A 19,519-nucleotide genomic window follows, 5' to 3' on the forward strand; every position below is an offset into this window, starting at 1 on the left:
CTGCATTTTCATGATATTTTATCCAGGACTTTGTGGACATAGGATGTTGCTGATGACAATGGGATTCCTCTTTTTCCCTTTTATTAAAGGAAGCTACCAGTCTGGGACTAACTCCTCTACTGAGTGTCAAGGAAGAGCCAAACATGGGCCCTTTTGGGTTCTTAGGACTACTCTGAAAAATAATACTTACTGGGTGTCCAAAAATATCAATTTATTGTAACACAGTTGTGGAGTCTAGGAGTCCAAACTGAATTATTATAGTATCTGCTCTGGAAGGTCTAGGGGAGGATTTTTCCTCGTCTCCTCTAGCTTTCAGTAGTTGTAGGAAATTCTTGGCATACCTTGATGTGTAGATTCATCTCTCCTTTTTCTGTCATGATTATCACATGTTGTTCTCTCTGCACAGGTATACTTTCCAAATTTCCTCTTCTAAGGTCATGAATCATTAGATTATAGCCCACTCTAATTGACTATGGACTCATACAACATTTTTATGTGCAAAAACCTCATTTCCAGATGAGATAATAAGCTGATATGCTGGGAAGGACATGACTATTCAACCCAGAGCATGTATTGAGCACTGAATGTGCCCTATTCTCTGTATTTCCCATGGCAGCACTGTGAGGTACACACAGGCATCACTCACTCCGAATAAACTAGGATATGAAGCTCAGTAAAGTTGTGCTCCAGCCAGAAGCACATGGAACACACAAGGTTGTAGTCACAGTGTAGCTGTAGCATGGGTTCACCTGTCCATTGAAAGAACCAAAGGCCAAATAATCTTTATGATATGAGGATACTAACAAATAATCAGGAGGGAGAAGAAAGAATGAGATATGTGTAGACATGAGACTGCTTCCCAGAAATAGTCCCAGAGTACTACAAAGGACTTCAAATCTTTAAGTAGCTGCCTCTTTGAGAATCTTAGAGCAGGAATTGATGCATAAAATAACAATGCTCAAATTTCTAATCAATTATCCCAAAAGTTGCAATATTACTCTTCTAGATTTAGATTACTAGAATTTCATTAAACATCCTATGTGGGATTATAGTATGGAATTAAAAAAAATATTTTTCTTCACTATTTAGATATAAAATGACAGTAGAGTGAATTCTGAAATATTATATACACATAGAGTATAGCATATAACTTATTCTAATTAGGATCCCATTCTTATGGTTGTAACATGATATGGGTCTTCACTGTGTGTGTGTGTGTGTATTCATAGAAGAACATAGGAAAGTTATGTCTGATTCATTCTGTCTTTTCTATTCCCATTTCCCCTACCTTCTTTTATTCCCATCTGTCTAATCCAATCAATATGTATCCTTCCTTCTCCCCCCTGATTATTTGTTAGTATTCACATATCATTAAGGTTATTTGGCCTTTGGTTGATAGGGTCTATTATGCTGATTTTATGTCCTTTAGATTTATACTGAGAAGTGGGATAACTTGGTCAATTGGTGGCTCCATTACAAGTTTTCTGAGGAATCTCCATACTGCTTTCAAGTATTGGTTGCACCAATTTGCAGTCCAACCAGCAACGTATGAATGAACTTTTTTCCTACATCCTCTCCAACATTTATTATTACTTGTATTCTTGATAATTGACATTCCAATTACAGTGAGACAGAATGCCCCTGTATTTTTTTTATTATTGGTTGTTCAAAACATTACATAGTTTTTGATATATCATATTTCACACTTTGATTCAAGTGGGTTATGAACTCCCATTTTTACCCTGTATATAGATTGCAGAATCACATCAGTTACACTTCCACTGATTTACATATTGACATACTCATGTCTGTTGTATTCTGCTGCTTTTCCTATCCTCTACTATGCCCCTCCCCTCCCCTCCCCTCTTCTCTCTCTACCCCCTCTACTGTAATTCATTTCTCCCTCTTGTATTATTTTTCCCTTTCCCCTCACTTCCTCTTGTATGTAATTTTGTATAACCCTGAGGGTCTCCTTCCATTTCCAAGCAATTTCCCTTCTCTCTCCCTTTCCCTCCCACCTCTCACCCCTGTTTAATGTTAGTCATCTTCTCATGCTCTTCTTCCCTACTCTGTTCTTAGTTACTCTCCTTATATCAAAGAAGACATTTGGCATTTGTTTTTTAGGGTTTGGCTAGCTTCACTTTTCATAATCTGCTCTAATGCCATCCATTTCCCTCCAAATTTGCAACTATACAAGAGGAATACAAATATATAGGGGGAAATTTCAATAGCACAACAGTTTCAGTAATCAGAAAGAAACGCGAACAGTATGAAGAGACAAGGAAAGAAAGGACCACAAGCAATGCAGGTCAACTCAACATTAGAAGAGGTAATATCTGCAGCAGATGGAATGTCAGATAAAGAATTCAGGAGATACATGCTTCATATGATCTGGAGTCTCAAGGAAGACATTAGACAGCAAAATCAGACAATGAAAGATCTCTTCAACAATGAATTACATAAACAAATCCAGGAAGCAAAAGATCAACTATACAGGGAGATAGAGGTTATAAAAAACAAACAAACAGAAATCCTAGAAATGCAGGAATCAATAAACCAACTTAAAAACTCAATTGAGAATACTACCAGCAGAGTAGAACACTTAGAAGATAGAACATCAGACAATGAAGAAAGTATTTCAACTTGAAAAGAACATAGACAGCTCAGCAAGACTGTTAAGAAACCATGAGCAGAACATCCAAGAAATATGGGATAACATAAAGAGACCAAACTTAAGAGTCATTGGGGTACAGGAAGGTATAGAGGTCCAAACCAAAGGAATGAACAATCTATTCAATGAAATAATTTAAGAAAACTTCCCAGACTTGAAGAACGAGGCAGAATCCCAAATCCTAGAAGCCTACAGGATGCTGAATGTACAAAATCATAAGAGATCCACACCTAGACACATTATAATGAAGATGCCCAACATACAGAATAAGGAGAGAATTTTAAAAGCTACAAGAGAAAGGAAGCAGAGTACATTTAGGGGTAAACCAATCAGGATAACAGCCGATCTCTCAACACAGACTTTTAAATTGGAGAAAAGTGTACAGCCACTAAATATAAAAATTATAAAGAAAAATGATCAGAATATGTTACATGAAAAAAATTGGCTAGTAACTAGTATGGTCAGGATTTGACTTTTCATCTTTTATTCCTCTTCTGTGTCTCCCACCCGGATATACCTACCCCCCTGTGAAACCATATGCAGCATCCAACTACCATATGCAACATCCATATGGATGAGGAGAGGGGTAGAAAGCGGGACACGGTCTCAAGGCAGGACCTCCATTACTAAGTGGACAGAGTCACAGCCTGAGTGTCAGTTTATGAACTGTAGATATTTTTAGCTTCATGTGGCTGAGCAAAATCCTCTTCTCATAAATGCCTCCTTATCTTTGATCCAAAGGTACCTCTATATGACCCAGCAATCCCAAGAGAAATTAAAACATGAGTATTCACTGCAGCATTCTTCAAAATAGTCAAAAGTAGAAACAATCCAAATATTCATCAACTAATGAGGGGTAAAATGATATAGCTACATAATGGCATGCTATAGTTAAAAGGAATAAAGTACTGATATATACTATAACATAGATAAACTTCAAAAACATTGTGCTATGTGAAAAAAAGCCAGAGAAAAAACATTACATATTGTATAGTTCCTTTTGTATGAAATAGCCAGCTAGGCAAAGCTATAGACACAGGAAGTAGAAGAGTGATAGCCAGGCCCTGGGGCAGGGAAGACAAGTTGTGGCTGAGGAGATAGGGAATGGCTGCATATGGGAAAGAGATTTCTTTTAGGGATGATGGCAGTATTCTAAAATGAGATAGCAGCAATTACTGCACAGCTCTGTAAATTTACTAAAATCATTTAATTGTACACTCAAAACAAGTACACTTCATAATATATAAATTACTTCTCAACGCTTTCTTAATGTATCCCTAGATGAAGTTGTACTTGAGAGACACAATTCTGAATACATGTATTCATTCATCTAAAATATTTTATAACTGCCCACGATTTGCCAGGTATTACTCTTAAGATTATATATGTGAAAAAAATTATCAACCATATTTTAGTGATCTGCAAACCAGTTCACATGTTTATTTTTATCACTAGGCTCTTAGATATATGGGAAGAGTTATTTCTTATTCATCTTTCTAACCCCAAGAGACTGCACAGTGCCTGGCATGCAGTAGACCCTGTCCAACATATGTTGCTGGATAAATGAATGAAGCAGATATAAAGATGTTTAAGAGTGAGAGAAGCATTGAGAAAACTAAGCCTTCCCCATGCTGTTTCCTGGAGTAGCATGGGGGAAAGGTGACCAGAGAAGAGTAAGCCAAGAATATAGACTGAAGTCTTGACTCAGATCTTCTTCTGGCTTCTTAAGATCAGGAAAGAATTTATTTGAAGCTCTGGTTGATAGAATCTGGCAGGTGGTTACCCATTTGAGTCATGTTTTAAGATCCTGCCCGACAACTTAGTACTGGTTCAGGCACAGAGACTGGAAGCTTCTAGTTCTCAGAATGTGTGGTCAGCTCACCCCTTCTTGAGGGATTTAGTGGGCATCTCTGCTGAGCTTCTTCTCTGCTTCAAAGTTCCCATTGCACTCACCCCCATTTGGCACTGACCACCTGGTGAGAAATGGTTGTCAACATCTGAGTCCCTCCAACCCCACCTTCTCCACCAGTGTTTCAGAGCTCTATTACACTGCTTCCTGGAATTTGGAAATGTGAGTGTGAAACTGCATAGATATCTATTCCTTTGGTGAAGTAATTTTACTTCCAGGTATGAATTTGAAGAAAACAATGTGCACAATGATCTGTTTTTAAGGTTGTTATTAGTGATGACATTTGTAACATTGCCACATTGGAAGTTACTGAAATAATAAAGAACAATGGAGGAAGGCTAATGCATTTATGGCACTGACGTGGCTCCCTAACTGTCAAACCACACAGATAGCCCACTAATCCCTGCTGAGAAGCAGCAACAGAGCAGATCTGGCTGGCCAGAGTGCAGGAGGAAAGCAAAGCCCATAGTCATGTGGAGCCTGCCATATTGGCACAGGCTTGAGGAGTGGTGAACCAAGACCGAGCAAAGCCAGGTCTCACAAACCTGTCACACCCAGTGCCCAGCCTGAGCCAAAGAGGGTGCCTGCTCCCCTGGATCCAAGCCTCCAAGAATCCAGGATGCATTGACCTCAAATTCCTGCCTCCCAAGAAGCTAGGGGGAAATGGAAGTTGGATGGACCAGAATGGAGATTGCAATAGTGGATCGATACTTTCCAAAACCTGGTTAGCATAAATTTGGACCAATAGGGTTGACCCAAGATCTGTATAAACCCCTAGACTAGCACACTCAAGCAGCAACTTGCTATCAGGTCCTCTCTCGTCCTGCAAGGCTTCTGATTTTAGTATTCCCACTTGAATAAAAATACCCGCTCTTCTTTGCCTTTGGATTTTTTTCTTTAAATTCATGACACAATAATCTAGGAAAAAGAAATTGCTGGGGAGCTGCTGGAGTCTGCTGCAACACTGGAGAGTATGGCTCACCATTAACAGCTGCAACATGCCACTTGATGGTAGTGGAGAAGAATCTGGCTTTGCTGGCTATTACTTTGAGCGGACACTGGCAGGCGTTCTCAGTTGCAGAGTGCTACAACTTATGCAGAACCCACTCTCCAGTGAAGCAGAAAAACTCCAGTTTCAGCCCCACTGTGTAATGAAATACTATGAAGTCACAACAGTCCAGTTACAGATGAATTTAATTATAAGACAGGGATTTGACCTTGATATACTGTTAAGTAAGATATGTAGATTTCAATCTGCTTCCTGCAATATCATCAGTCTTAAAGGTCTTATTGAGATGTCTATTTGGTGGAAGGAAATCTTTAAGAATTACACAGTAAAGGAATTAGGGGATCAGGCAGCTGGTGAGACCTCGTGTGCACATGTGCATAGAAAAATGAGTTGTTGGGGTTGAGGCTTGTAGCTCAGTGGTGTAGCACTTGCCTCTCACATGTAAGACACTGGGTTCGATCCTCAGCACGACATAAAAATAAAGGTATTGTGTCTGTCTACAACTAAAAAAAAAAACCCAAACAAAAAACAAATAAAATAAATAAATACATATAAAAATGAGTTGTTGTACATATGCATGAACACAGTAATGGTCATTACTTCAGGTTGATAAATATAGCAGATGTTTATGCATATTTGTGTTTTATGGCATTTTCCTAAGTTTTACAATGAACAAAACATGAAACCTTTAAAAAAAAAGACCTACTTATTCATGTAAAAAAAATTACAGTTTCTAAAAAAAAGTGATATATACAAATTACCCTGTCAGATACATCCTGATTCCTCCAAGTCTGCCTTGAACTTAGTGTCCTAAACCATCAACACAACCAAACAGAAGAACATCATTCCTCAGTCCCTGGCCACAGGCAGACATCAGTTTCAAGAAAAAGGAACATGAAGTCCTTGTCCTTTTCACAAAACAATACTGTAAATGTATAGAGGTTTTTCTCTATAAATTGGAAACTGATGTTTCATATTCTGATAAGTGTCACCTTAATGTGTTTTGGAATTGCAGTGGGAACAGCCAAGAGTGAAGCAAATAGTGCCTTTCCTCTCTCTCCGAGTCCCCAGCTCAGCCGGCAGCGGCAAGGGAGGCTCAGGAGGTAGACCTCAGAAGTGAAGTCAGAGTAATGCTTCCTCTGGGATTATAGTCCCAGATGGATTCTCAGAAGAGGAGAAATTTTAGAAAAAACTTGGAAGATAATAAAGTATGAAATGACCTGGAAGAAACAAGTAGAAGAACAATCATCAGTCTAAAGGGAATAATGCAAGTCTCCCCTTAAAATGTCAACCCACACTAGGCCTCATCTCCTCTGATCCAAGGCCTTTCTAAAAAACCTACATACATCAAACCTCTGGTGTTAGTCAATGTTTTGTTGCTGTAAAGAAAGAGTTATTTTGGTTCATGGTTTCAGAGACTTTAGTCCAACTGGCACCAAGGCAGAAACATCATTTGGAAGAAAGCTAATCAGCTCATGGTACTTGGGAAGCAGAAAGAATGTGGAGGGGACCAGAGAGAAGATATAGTCCCAAGCGAATGCTTCCAGTGACTTACTTCCTCCAGCTATACCCTCCTGCCTACAGTTTCTGCCTCTTCACAGTAGTCCATTCAAATTATTAATCCATCAAATGGGTTAATCCATTGATGTGATTTGAGCCTCATGAATCCAGTCACTTTCCAAAATCCTCATCTCTGAACATTGCTACTTGGGTGGTTAAGTCTTCAACATAAAAGCTCTGGGGGACATTTCAGATCCAAATCATAACACGCCAATAAGAGGATGATTTGATTTTATACATGAAGCTGCTGGTAAAGGAATTTTGGCCAAAAGTCCTAAAACTTATTCACCTGCTCCACGAGGCCCTGGAACAGTTGAGGTGAGGTAAGAAGTGTAATAAAGATAGTGAAAAGTTCCTCACCCATTGCCAGGGAGGTTATCAGGAGAACCTGGTCCCTTGTACACAGAGCAGGGTATTGAGAGACAAGAGGAGCACCATGCATGTATCCTCCACAAAAGCAAAATAGTGTTCCTCAGATGGAGGACAGAATAGTTTCGGTTGTTTTCTGCTGTTGCTTCAGAGCCAAGCCCAGCATCTGGCATGGGACCAAGACTCAATAACTATTTGGTAAATTAGTCTGTGTTAACAGACTGGAGGAGATGGGCTAGTCCTACTCCTACTCCTATTCCTTCCTGATTAAAGGAATACTGTGATTAAATTGAAGACTCCCCTGGGACTCCAGTTGAACAAGACAAAACCCAAGCACACCCTGACCTCACAGAGACTGGCTGGCTTTATAGACATCATATTTGGACCATTGTCCCTATCACCACCAGTAGCTGAAAAAACACTAGTGGTTTCTAGTGACCAGGAAACCCATGGGGGTGAGAATGTCCTTGTCCACATGTCAGGTAGACTTGTGAGGACAGGTGCAGTCTCAGTCCTGTGTTTGTCTGGGGTAACAGATAGTATGAAAAGGGCTGAGAAGGAGCTCAAAGCTGCACAGACCCTAAAAGGAGACATGCCTTCATGCCTTTCCTTTCCAGAGGGAAGCTGTGCATAATCATAAACACCTAGTGGGAAGGGGAAGAGAGGGCTTCCCATTGTATACCACAGCCCTATCCCCTGAGCCAGGCTTACCCTCCAAAAGTGGCTCATCTGGAGAGTGTGAGAGAATTGCTGTGCATGTGTATGGTGGGTGGGCTTAAAGACAGTCTTAGAGACTAGTGTGAAATGGCTTCCCTGGATTTTTAGAGGCGCTGGGAGGGGATCTGAGGTTAGGGTGGAAATAATGGGATGGGGCCTTTGATTCACATTTGCCTTTCTTTCATTCCTGTGTCACAAATTCAGTTAGACCTCTTTATATAGGATTTCAACCAGGAGAACATGAGCGACCCTTCTTCCCGCCCTATCTCCAAAGATCCTCAGAGGATCTTCTTCACTGAGTGTAATAGGCCCCTGTCAAGTCCTGATGGGATCCTTTGATTTCCCCTCTCAAGACCCTGTGGTTTGTTGCTATATGTGACAAAAATCCTGACAAGAACAAATTTAGAGGAGGAAACTCTCCCTGTTTCAGAGGTCTCAGTCCATCGACAGACGACTCCATTGCTCTGAACTGGAAGTAAAGCAGAACATCATGGCAGAAGGGTGTAGAGGAGGAGAAACAGCTCAGGAGGTGACCATCAGGAAGCATAGAGTGCTCTCACTGAGCAGGGACAGAGGCATACTCCAGTGACCTAGCCACATCCTACCTGTGGAGTTAGTTACCACCCAGCTAATTCCTATTAGGAGATTAATGCATTAATTAGGTTAAAGCTCTCATAACCCAATCATTTCATCTCTAAACCTTCTTGCATTGTCTAACAGATGAGTTTGGAGGGGACATCTAGTATCTCAATCATTACACTATAATTTGAATCTTTCATGTCCCCCAATGGCCCATGCATTGAAGGGTTGGTCTCTAGCACTGTTGGGAGGTGGTGGCACCTTTAGGAGGTTAGGCCACAGTGGGCCTGCCTTGGAGGGGGATATTGAAACTGGGGGTCCGTTTCTGTTTCTCTCTTTGCCTCCGGCTGCCATGCTTTCCTGTCCTGGCATACTTACTGCCTCATTACAGGAAACAAAACCAGGCAGCCATGCACGTAGACTGCTGAAACTGGGAGCCAAAATAAACCTTGTCTCTTTCCACGTTGATTTATCTTAGGCATTCTTTATAGTACTGGAAATCTAACTAACACTTGTAAAAGGGCTGAGAGACTAAATAAAAGTGGAAACTGAAGATGTTAAACAGGCTTTCAATGACCTGAGGGACAGAGATAAACTAAGTGCTAAAACTGAATGCAGACTCTGCTGGCATGGCCACTGAATAGCTTCTCTCTCTCTCTCTCTCTCTCTCTCTCTCTCTCTCTCTCTCTCTCTCTCTCTCTCACACACACACACACACACACACACACACACACACACACACAGACACGCACACATGCACACAAGCACACACGCACACACCAACACACACAGACTCACGCACTTTTCAGCCTGTTTCGAGTCACTGTTTCTTAATCTTCCATCTCCAGGATTCTTTTGTCAATCTGTGACTGAGTAGGGGGAAGAGAGAAGCTACCTGAGTTGTTTTGTTTTGTTTTTAACTATACATTTTAAAAATTCATTTTATGTTTTATTGTTACAATGCAATAGTAACATAATTGTTATAGAAAAAAAAAAAACCAGACAAGAAATTGTTTACTATCTTTTCTCCAGAATACTTACTCTAGCAAGTACCAAGCTATAGAAACTTCCAGACATTCTTCTGTGCTTAAATTTTTTTCTAGGTGATATAGATATACTATAGATGCAGATCGATCGATATGTATACATGTATACATATTCATTTTTAATATGAAATTTTGCCTTCATAACTTCTATTTATTTAACTTATAAAGAAAATATTTTCGGGCCAACAACACATGTTCACAAGATTACAATAAATAACAGAAGAATACACTAGAGGCACACTGGCATAAAATCCAATTCTTTATTGTTAGAAATGTAAGTTATATTTAAATGTGTAAAATATATCTAATGAAAGCCAAAATTCTTATCTAGCCAATAACGATACACCTTTAACCCTGAATTTGCCTATATAGTCACTGTTTTCTAAGTAAAACTCATTTAAATGACTACAAAAACCAGGCTTCCGGAAGAGTGGTACCTTGCTGAAAGGCACCTATTCAGGCATGGTGGGAGGAGAAAGTGGAGAGTCACCCAGGAGCTGGGAACTGCCACCAGTAGAGGGAATGACTGAGGAAGGCCCTGGGATATGAGGGTGGAACACAAGTCTGGTAGATCCTTAAATTTCCAGAGGCAAACCTTCCAAGAAACTAATAAAGCCTCAAGTTCCAGGACCTTCTCTTGCACTGGCCTTCCGTAGACCCTGCCAAGGAGAGGTCTCAGTCACTCAGCCACAAGAGTGATATCATTTTGAAAATTTTGCATAAGAAAGATACCTTGATGAATTCCAATTTGCTAAGTGCCTGTTGTACTTAGAAGTTACTCTTAGCTCTATGCCCATTTATGGGCAAGCACTGGAATAGCCATGGTCATCTTAGAATAGAGTAAGAGTAACTTTGTCAGTTTAAAGGGTTCCTAACTTCTCGAGGGGAGGAACTGCTTCCAGGAAAATATCTCCCATCCATGTGTGATTCTCCTCGTGCTGAGACAGACATTGCAGGGCCAGGGGTCAAATTGCAATATGCACATGTTCTGTGAGGAGAGGAACAAAGTCATCTGCTACAGATCAGATATAGAAATGGTATGAGAATGCAGATTTTAGGCCTGGGTAAAAGTAACAGCTGAAAATGAGTTTAATGCAAGTTCCTGGAGAGAATGATTTGGTTTTATTTGGAGGCACGAGAAAAAGGAAAATTCTTGTTGTAAAGACCCAGCTGACATTTAGAGATGCATGGGAAATGACTTCTAGCCCGGGGGGTGGAACACAACTTCTAAAATGTGATGAACTCTTCCTTTAAAAATATTTGAGATCAGAAAAACCTCTAAAGCAAGTTAAAAACAAACAAACTATTTTTAAAAGGATTGCATCTTAGCCAGACACGGTGGTACACACCTGTATCCCAACAGCTCAGGAGGCCGAGGCAGGAGGATTTTGATTTCAGAGCCAGCCCCAGCAATTTAGGGGGACCTAATCAATTCAACAATACTCTATTTCTAAATAAAAAATATATATATATATATTTTAAAAATGGCTGGGGATGTGACTCAGTGGTTAAGTGCCCCTAGGTTCAATCCTCAGTACCAAAAAGTAAAATTTAAATGGTCGACTTAATTGGAATAAGATATGCTGGAGATTAAGAGGTTTCTGGTTGTGTCTAGGATGATTGGCATGTGGGATAGCAAACTGAAGTGGAGGCCCTCCATAAGTGGGGTAGCACCATTCAATGGGATCTTGGCTTGGATGGAATTTTATTCCATCCAAGGAAGCAGCAGCTGATGCAAGCTTGATTCTTCTTGAACACGTTCTTGATCGCTGCTTTATTTGTCTGAGGACACGAGACTCTCACTCCTTCACTCTTTCAAAGCAGACTCTGCCAGTGATTCTCCAGATAGTTTTCAGAAGCCTTTGGTCTCAGGCTGGGGGTAGGATCATTAATCCCTGTAGTTCTGAGGTGTCAACATCTTGGACCACACAGCTACTTGTTCCTCCAGCTCTCCAGCCTGCAGACGACCATTGCAGACTATCCAGCTTCTGGTTGTGTAAGCCAATCTAATAAATCCCTTTTTATAATCATATCTCCTGTTGTTTTTGTGCCTCTGGAACACCCTAATACAAAATGTATCAACTTTTTTATCTTTATTCCCTAAATGACACAGTATGACAGCTATTTACATAGCATTTACATTGTGTTAAGTATTATAAGTAATCTAGAGATGATTTAAAGTAACAGGAAGATGTGTACAGATTACATGCAAATACTACAGCATTTTACTTGAGGGATTGCATATCTGAACATTTAGTAATCAGGGTGGGGAAATCCCTGCAGCCAATCACTCATAGATACTAAGAGATGATTGATCCCTTTTTTCTCCTAACTGGACAGGGTATAAGACAGTCATCATTTAAATTTTTACTGGATAATAAAAATTTATGAAACAAAATGACATGATAGAAACTGTTGTCTTTATTTTAGTGTAGTTTATGTGCCCTTTCATTATTTCTCTTGGGAATCAGTGGCTACAACATTAAAAAAAAAAAAAGGAAGATCCCCTGTATCTGGCACTTACAAGAAAGAATGAATTAATTAGATTTTGTTAAAGTTTTCAGAACAACTGAGTAAGTGAGCCAGTGTTCTGGGTTCATTTCTGGTCATGGCAAATGCTTTATTAGGAAGCAATGTATTTGAGTTCTCAGAACAGACATGCACACATGACCATTCTTGAAGGAGAAGAAAAATTCTACATTGTTTTTTGTTTTTAAGAAAGAAAAAACCACCCTTTGTTTCCACTTATTCATATACCCTCTTCTAGGAGAGGTAGGAATATGCTTAATTCCACAGAAAAACAAAAGCTGAAAACTGTTTTCTTTACAAAGTTAAAAAACCTGTATTTATAAACAAAAGAAAACTAATACAGTCAGACACTGTAGCAAAAAACAAACAAACAAACAAAAACACCCCTCTTCAACCTGCTGCTAAATTATACCATGGATGGCCATGGATGAAATTTGAAAAAGAAAAAAATCCCATTGCCAGAAGAGGAACAAGGGTCAAAAGGATAACTCATATAGATATGCTAAGCTGGCCCCAGTCCCTTTTTGGAAAGAGAAGCCCAGTATTATGAAAAAAAGGAAATTTTCTCTCCTTCCTCAGCATTTGAAAAAATCACTGCAAAACCAAGCCTTTTCATGGTTTGGCAGAGGAAGGAAAAACTAAGAATGAAATGGGAGGATTTATACATTTGATTCACAAAAAGGAAAAGTTTAGACTAAATGGAGAGGGGATGTCAATCAATACTCCAAATGTATTTTGCTTGTGATATTCTCCATATTGTGTTTAGAATACAATATGTTGTTGTGTCCAAAGGAAATAAATGCATCTATGTTTATCATTTTGTGCAAAAGTGTTTTCTAGAAAGCCCCAATCTGAGAGTGGCTATCTAGTATAGAAGCAGAGAATCCTAGACTTTCAGACCTTTTAGACAGAAAACTTTAATCTTCTGTTTGAAACTCTAATTTCTCTTGCCACAGATGCACTATTTAGAACTCTAACTTTATGAATAAATTGCTAAAATCTAAACCCTTCATCTATTTTGCATTTGCCTCTCTTCCCAGGAAGGATATGTTTTGTGATTTGTCCTTAGTGCATTCCAGATGGCTCCCAGTGACCAGGTCACTCCCTTCCCCAAACTCATACCCTTTTCTTTCCAACCATACCTTCCAGAGTCTTGCTCTGGCTCCCAGGCCTCCAGATTTTTCTACTTTTGACAAAAAATAGAGGCCTACCACCTCTCCCAGCCTCTCCAGTTCCTCACAATTTGCCAAAGTTGGTCTTTGCAACTCCCTGAACCGGCATCTCTTTATCTAGGAAGCTGCACCACATATACATTAGCAAGGGGTTCTCTGACTTCTCTCCACCCAGGCAGGTTCAACTCCTCCTGTTTGGCCCATGCCAATCACAAGGCCATTGTCCAAAGCTGGAGAGGAGCAAAGGAGCTCTGTGTTCTCTCTGGTGCCTGTTGACCTAACTTGCAGGCTTCAACACGGAGCCTTGTACCTGACCCAGCTCCAAAGGAAACATCAAAGCTCTTTGGGTTGTTTCAATTGTTATGTTCCCTAACCTCTTCATGTTTTGACAAGACCGGAAAAAACAGGAAGTTAACCCTCTTGATTTCATGTCTTAGGTCTCTAGTTTCTTTTCTCTGGAAAAGAAATCCCCCTGTTATTTCTAGACAAGCTCATGTTTCTCCTTGCCCCAATTCTTCCAATTTTCATTTGTTCCCTTGACCCCACATCCCAATAAGCTCCCCAAAACCCAGGACAGAGGCACCATTTACTCTTCATAATTCAGAGTATACAGTCTCATGTATAATGGACACTGCCTTATTAATCCACCAAACAGTAATGTTTACTCCTCTGAATCACTACAGACTTGTTAAGAATATGTATAAACAATGTCATCCTGCAATTTGTACACGTGGAAAAATGAGAATTCATACCCTATTTGAATCAAATGTATAATATGTCAAGATCATTGTATTGTCTTAAGCAACTAATAAAAATAAAAGAATATAAGCTTTGCATCCAAGTTCAAACCTACCTATATGACCATGGAAACATTTCTCAAGGTTCCTGTGATTTATGTTTCACTTATGCAACCAACCTAATAGGATTACAGATTATATTATTTGATTATACCTGATAATATATGAGTGATCAATAAACAGGTTTACATTATTATAATCAATGAGGACATAGAACTTACCTCAAAAAGTTATTCTGAGATTGTATGAAAAATAACTAAAAAGATCTATCAAATTGCAAGTCATTAATAAGTGTTAGTTGGCTTCTTGTCTTCCGAATGGATATGCTAATATCCATTTTTACCCTGGTAGCAACTTTATAGATTAGTTGAGTAATGTGCTTAGTGTGATAATTAACCACAACTGAATATCAATTTGCACTTTATTGGCATATTCAAATAAAGTATCCTCAGAGCTGAAATCATCTAAATTAATTGAATTAACTTTAATTCATTGTGAAATACAGACCAGGAGTGTAGCGTATGGCAGCTGATATGGTTATATATTGGAAAGATCTGGGAATTTGCCTTGGAAGATATGTTTTTCAGTTGATATCAGGCAGGATAATGCCCTCCTCAGTTCCTCATCTGCAAAGTGGAAGTTATAATAGTCCTGGTTCAATTTATTATATTGGGTATTGGCAATTCAAATAGCTGAAAACATGTTTTGTAAAACACTTTATTTAGAAGTTAGTTACGTTAGGAAAAGGTGGCAATGAGTACAGTTTAAATTATACAGAGAAGGTTTAGAAAATAAGATTAGAACTACAAATAAATCTCTAATATTATTTTGTTCATATCAGAGTCCTTACCTAGCCCTTCCTGGTGGAAAGAAGATAATTTATGACACAAACCAACTACCAAGTTATTAAAGGATAATTTTTAGAATAAGATATAATCAAGACTCTCATACAAAGATAAAATAAAATGCCATCAAAGATTTTTATTTAACTCATCCATTGATAAGGGAAGCAATATGGTGTCACAACTGACAAAGGAGAATTGAATGAAACCCAGGTTTACATGAAGTAAAGGAAGGCTAAGATGAGTTTATCAATACATGTGAACACTGGGCTACCCACAGAGCAAACATGATGGCACTCCACCAGATACAGTGGATTGGATTTGTTATGTGGCATAACCATTAGCATTAATGTAAATTTTATACAACTTAGTTACAGAATAGTTTAAAGAGAATGAAAGGAAAATATAATCTGTGTAGAAAAGTTAATCAGCAACCCATGGAATGATGTCTCTCCAACCTGTCCTGTCAGAGTTATTCAGTAGGGTAACCCAATAACTAATTCATTATTAGAGTCACTGCTGAACACTGTGTTTGGGGAACAGACTGAGATGGGGAACCAATGTGTCTCATGTATCAAAACCTCAAGATGCTTCAATTTTGATTAGGAAGACATGAAAAGTGAAGAAATAACAGATATTCCCACCTAATTTTTTTCTCTCCTTTCAATGATAACCTCCTTGAAAATGTGAATGTTCCCCCTAATTTAAAGCTATTTAATGCACATTCATAAAAAATCTGGCTGTGACTTTCAGACTAAGCAGCAACCGAGATTCTTTGTGAATGGCCCTCTTCCTCCCCTAGTACCTCCACCCCTTGGGCCATAAGTTTTTATTAGCAAGACAGGGGCAGAGTTGTGGTAAGGCCCCTGACTTCTCCACTCTAAGGCCCCTTCCTAGGGGAATTCCCCTGCAGGAGGGTTGGAACCCAGAAGCCTGTGCACTCATATGTTGAGCTGGTTGGACAGATTGTTGTAGTTGGCTCCCAGTCCTCTAGCAGGCTCTGGTAGGTGGCTCCTACTGAGACTAGACATCCATGAGCTGCTGGTACTCATGGTTCTTCCACTTGGTATCAGAATGCATGTTACCTATCTGGGCTTCCGTGCTACTGATCACCACCTGAGTCTGTGCCCAGTTGCAATTCCTGGGCTCCAAAGTGGGCCTTGGTCTCTGCCAGTGTGCCTTCCAGAGTTTTTCAGGCTGAGCTATTAATAAGGTTTAATTTCAAAACCCTGTAGGGTACTCACAGGTCAGTGACCTCAGACTTGGTCATCTGGAGCAAGTGAGCTCCAGGTTCAGCTCTTTGGTCCAACTCATAAACCAGGCTTAAGTATCCTTCTGGTTCTCAGCCATGACTTCATATTGGCTTCTCAAGTCTTTCAGAGTGTTGGCTAGCTCAATGCCTGGGAAGAATCTCCACACTGACTTGGCTACCACCTGGCCCTCAGAGAACAAATTTCCTCCCCACGGTTCTTCTTCAGGCAGGCAGGCTCCTCTTTCAGGTCTTTGATCTGCATCTCCAGTTGCTCCTCACCCATGTCAGCTTGTCCAGCACCCGGTGCAGGCCGTTGATGTCATCCTTGACACTCAGTTGCAATTCCTGCTCTGCCTCAAACATAGTTTGGAAGTCATCTGAAGCCATACAGGCATTGTCAATCTGCAAGAAAATCTTGGAATTCTCAATGGTGGCACCTAGAATGTTGTCCCTCAGGTCCTTGAAATGGTATCTGTATTTGCAAGAGGGGCTGGCCCCTGCATCTTGTATCAGTCAAGGATTTTTACCTTCAGTTCACCCTTTGCCTGCTCTAGGCTGTGCACCTTGTTCATCTTGGAGGCCAGGCCATTGTTGAAGTTCTCCATTGTGATCTTCTATTTACCCACCAGAAATTGCTTACCCAGGATGTGCATATAGCTGCCACTTTAGCTGTCACCATAGCCCCCAAAGGAGGAAGAGGACAGTAAGTGTCAATGGACACAGATCCACCACAGCCACCTGAACCCTGGTGGATAGTAGGTGTGTAAAAAAGGCATCACCAGCTCCAAATTGCATACTTTGCATGAGGTAGCCAAGGACTGGGGACAGATGTAGGAAGTCATAGCAAGGCAAAGATCATGAGCAATACTGATCTATGGAGCTGCAGACTGAAGAAGAAATTGATTGTAAGGTATGTCAAAGCTATGGGGAATCACAATAGAGGAAGAGGCTGACATGGTGCCCTTTGGCTGCTGAAAGACAGCCATCTTACCCATTGGGGAGTGGAGGGGGTTGGAGAGAGGGAGGGAGGGGGCAATTGGTGGCCCTTAGTTTGGTTTTTATTATCACTACCACCATCATTATTGCCACTAGACTTATCAACAGCAAATGTAGATAATGAACGCCTGTCATAAAGCTTGAAGCACCTGTGAAATCAGTGGAATCATATTGAAAGTGTCTGTTTATTTCAGGCAAAACTACAATGGGGAATAAAAGACATCAGACAAAATATTGTGACTGTGTTTAGCTGGACCATTTCCAATCATTTTCAAATAAGTTTTCTAAGTTCTGATAAAGTAAATAAAATGACAATACACTTTATAAAAATGTAGCATATTTTAAATCCATTTAATAAAATTGGAAACATACCCTTGTTGTTTCCAGTGACTATACTCATTTGTTGCTCTTGTAGGATGTCTTATGGGATATGTGGTCAATTATTAGTTTTGATCTAAAGCCCAATATTTGTCAGGAATGTAACCTCCTAAATCATGACAGTCTTAAGAAGGGAAAATATGGATATGCTTTACATTAGCCCATTTTATTACAAAATTTCCCAGAATGCCCTATGTAGAGAGTGGAGGGTCAAAGAGATCAAATGGGGAAATAATTAAGTGGATTTTGAAATTTGAAAGTGATTATTCTTTAAGATGAGAAAACTCTCACAGAGATATTCTATCAACACTGAATTTCAGTTTGTGGATTGACTGAAGACTCACTAATTTATTTAAGAAAAACCTTTCATGCATGAATTATATTTCAGACACTGAAATAGAAATTGGGACTATGTAGCTGAATTATGGTGTTAACTGTTTCAAGAAAATAAAATCTCTTTAGAGAGACAGATCATTCATAATACAAGCAAGTGGAGTCTACAGAGACTTTGATCTCAGAAACATAGTAGTTCAGTCATAGATCTAGAAGAAATTGAGACAGACCAGAGAAATATGCAGGAATATATAGGCTGTGGCCAGGGCTTAATCCAAAATTTTCCAGCATTTAAGATCATTGGCATGGTAGCATTTGGACATAGTTTGAGAATTCAAAAAAATATCCAATAAAATATATAGATATGTTCTCTGGGGAACGATGACTGATTCAAAATAGATGGAAGAAACATACTTAGCATAAGAATGAACACATTCCATTCTCATAGCCAACTGGCTGGAACTAGACCCCCACTTTACTGCTATGGCAGGGCTGAAGACCGAGGAGAACCCATGAATTCTTAGTGATCAATATCTTTCTCTTTCACAACATCTTAACTAATAATTTAAGTGGAGGGGGTTGGAGAGAGGGAGGGAGGGGGAATTGGTAATTTTAATTTTGGTTTGTGATGTGGTGTATAAGGTAAAAAGGAGATCTTGTGGGAGCAGGGCTCTTCCGATAGCAGAAATCACACACATGTGTAGCTGTCCAACTTATGACTGTGAGGCAATAGAATTTAGTGGAATTAATGTATGTTCAAACCCCAAATGTGCAATTTACTAGCTGTATAAACTGATCAAGGAATGTAACTTCTTTTAGTCTCGGTCTACATTCTGATAAAATGAGAATGATAACACCTAGCCCCTCAAGTGCTTAGGAGATTAAAAGAGGTAACTTATGTGAAATTTAGTACTCTAAACTGGTAGTTATTAAGTAAGACAAGGTCTAGAACTCTTAATTATAAAAGAAATCAATGCGCTCCTGTTTATAAAAGAAGGCAATGTTAGTCAAAATTGGGTGTTCATAGCTACAATGAAATGGGAGATTGGGTGCATTGGGGACATCCTTTTTGGTTATCTGTGGGATCATTAACATCTTCAGATAGACTCTAATGGTATTTTCACAAATACATACTGTATTAGCCAGTTTCCCCTTCTTATGACAAGAATCTGAATAAATCAACTTACAAAGAGGAAAGGTTTACTTGGGCTCACAGTTCAGACGCTTCAGTCTATGGCTGGTTGACCCCTTTGCTTTGACACATGGTGGGGCAGAACATCATGGCAGAAGCATGTAGCAGAGCAGAACTGCTTACCTTATGTCTGGGAAGGGAAACCAAGGAAGAAGAAGGGGCCAAGTT

General features: G+C 39.6%; 1 long non-coding RNA gene across 4 annotated transcripts in view; it reads left to right on the forward strand.

Moving 5' to 3' along the window:
• Positions 1-19,519, forward strand: part of LOC144370378 (uncharacterized) — an 86,822-nt gene that overhangs the window by 23,976 nt on the left and 43,327 nt on the right. The window lies entirely within an intron of this gene.

The sequence above is a fragment of the Ictidomys tridecemlineatus genome, chromosome 14 (genome assembly GCF_052094955.1).
Source record: "Ictidomys tridecemlineatus isolate mIctTri1 chromosome 14, mIctTri1.hap1, whole genome shotgun sequence".
NCBI classification, from domain to species: Eukaryota; Metazoa; Chordata; class Mammalia; order Rodentia; family Sciuridae; genus Ictidomys; species Ictidomys tridecemlineatus.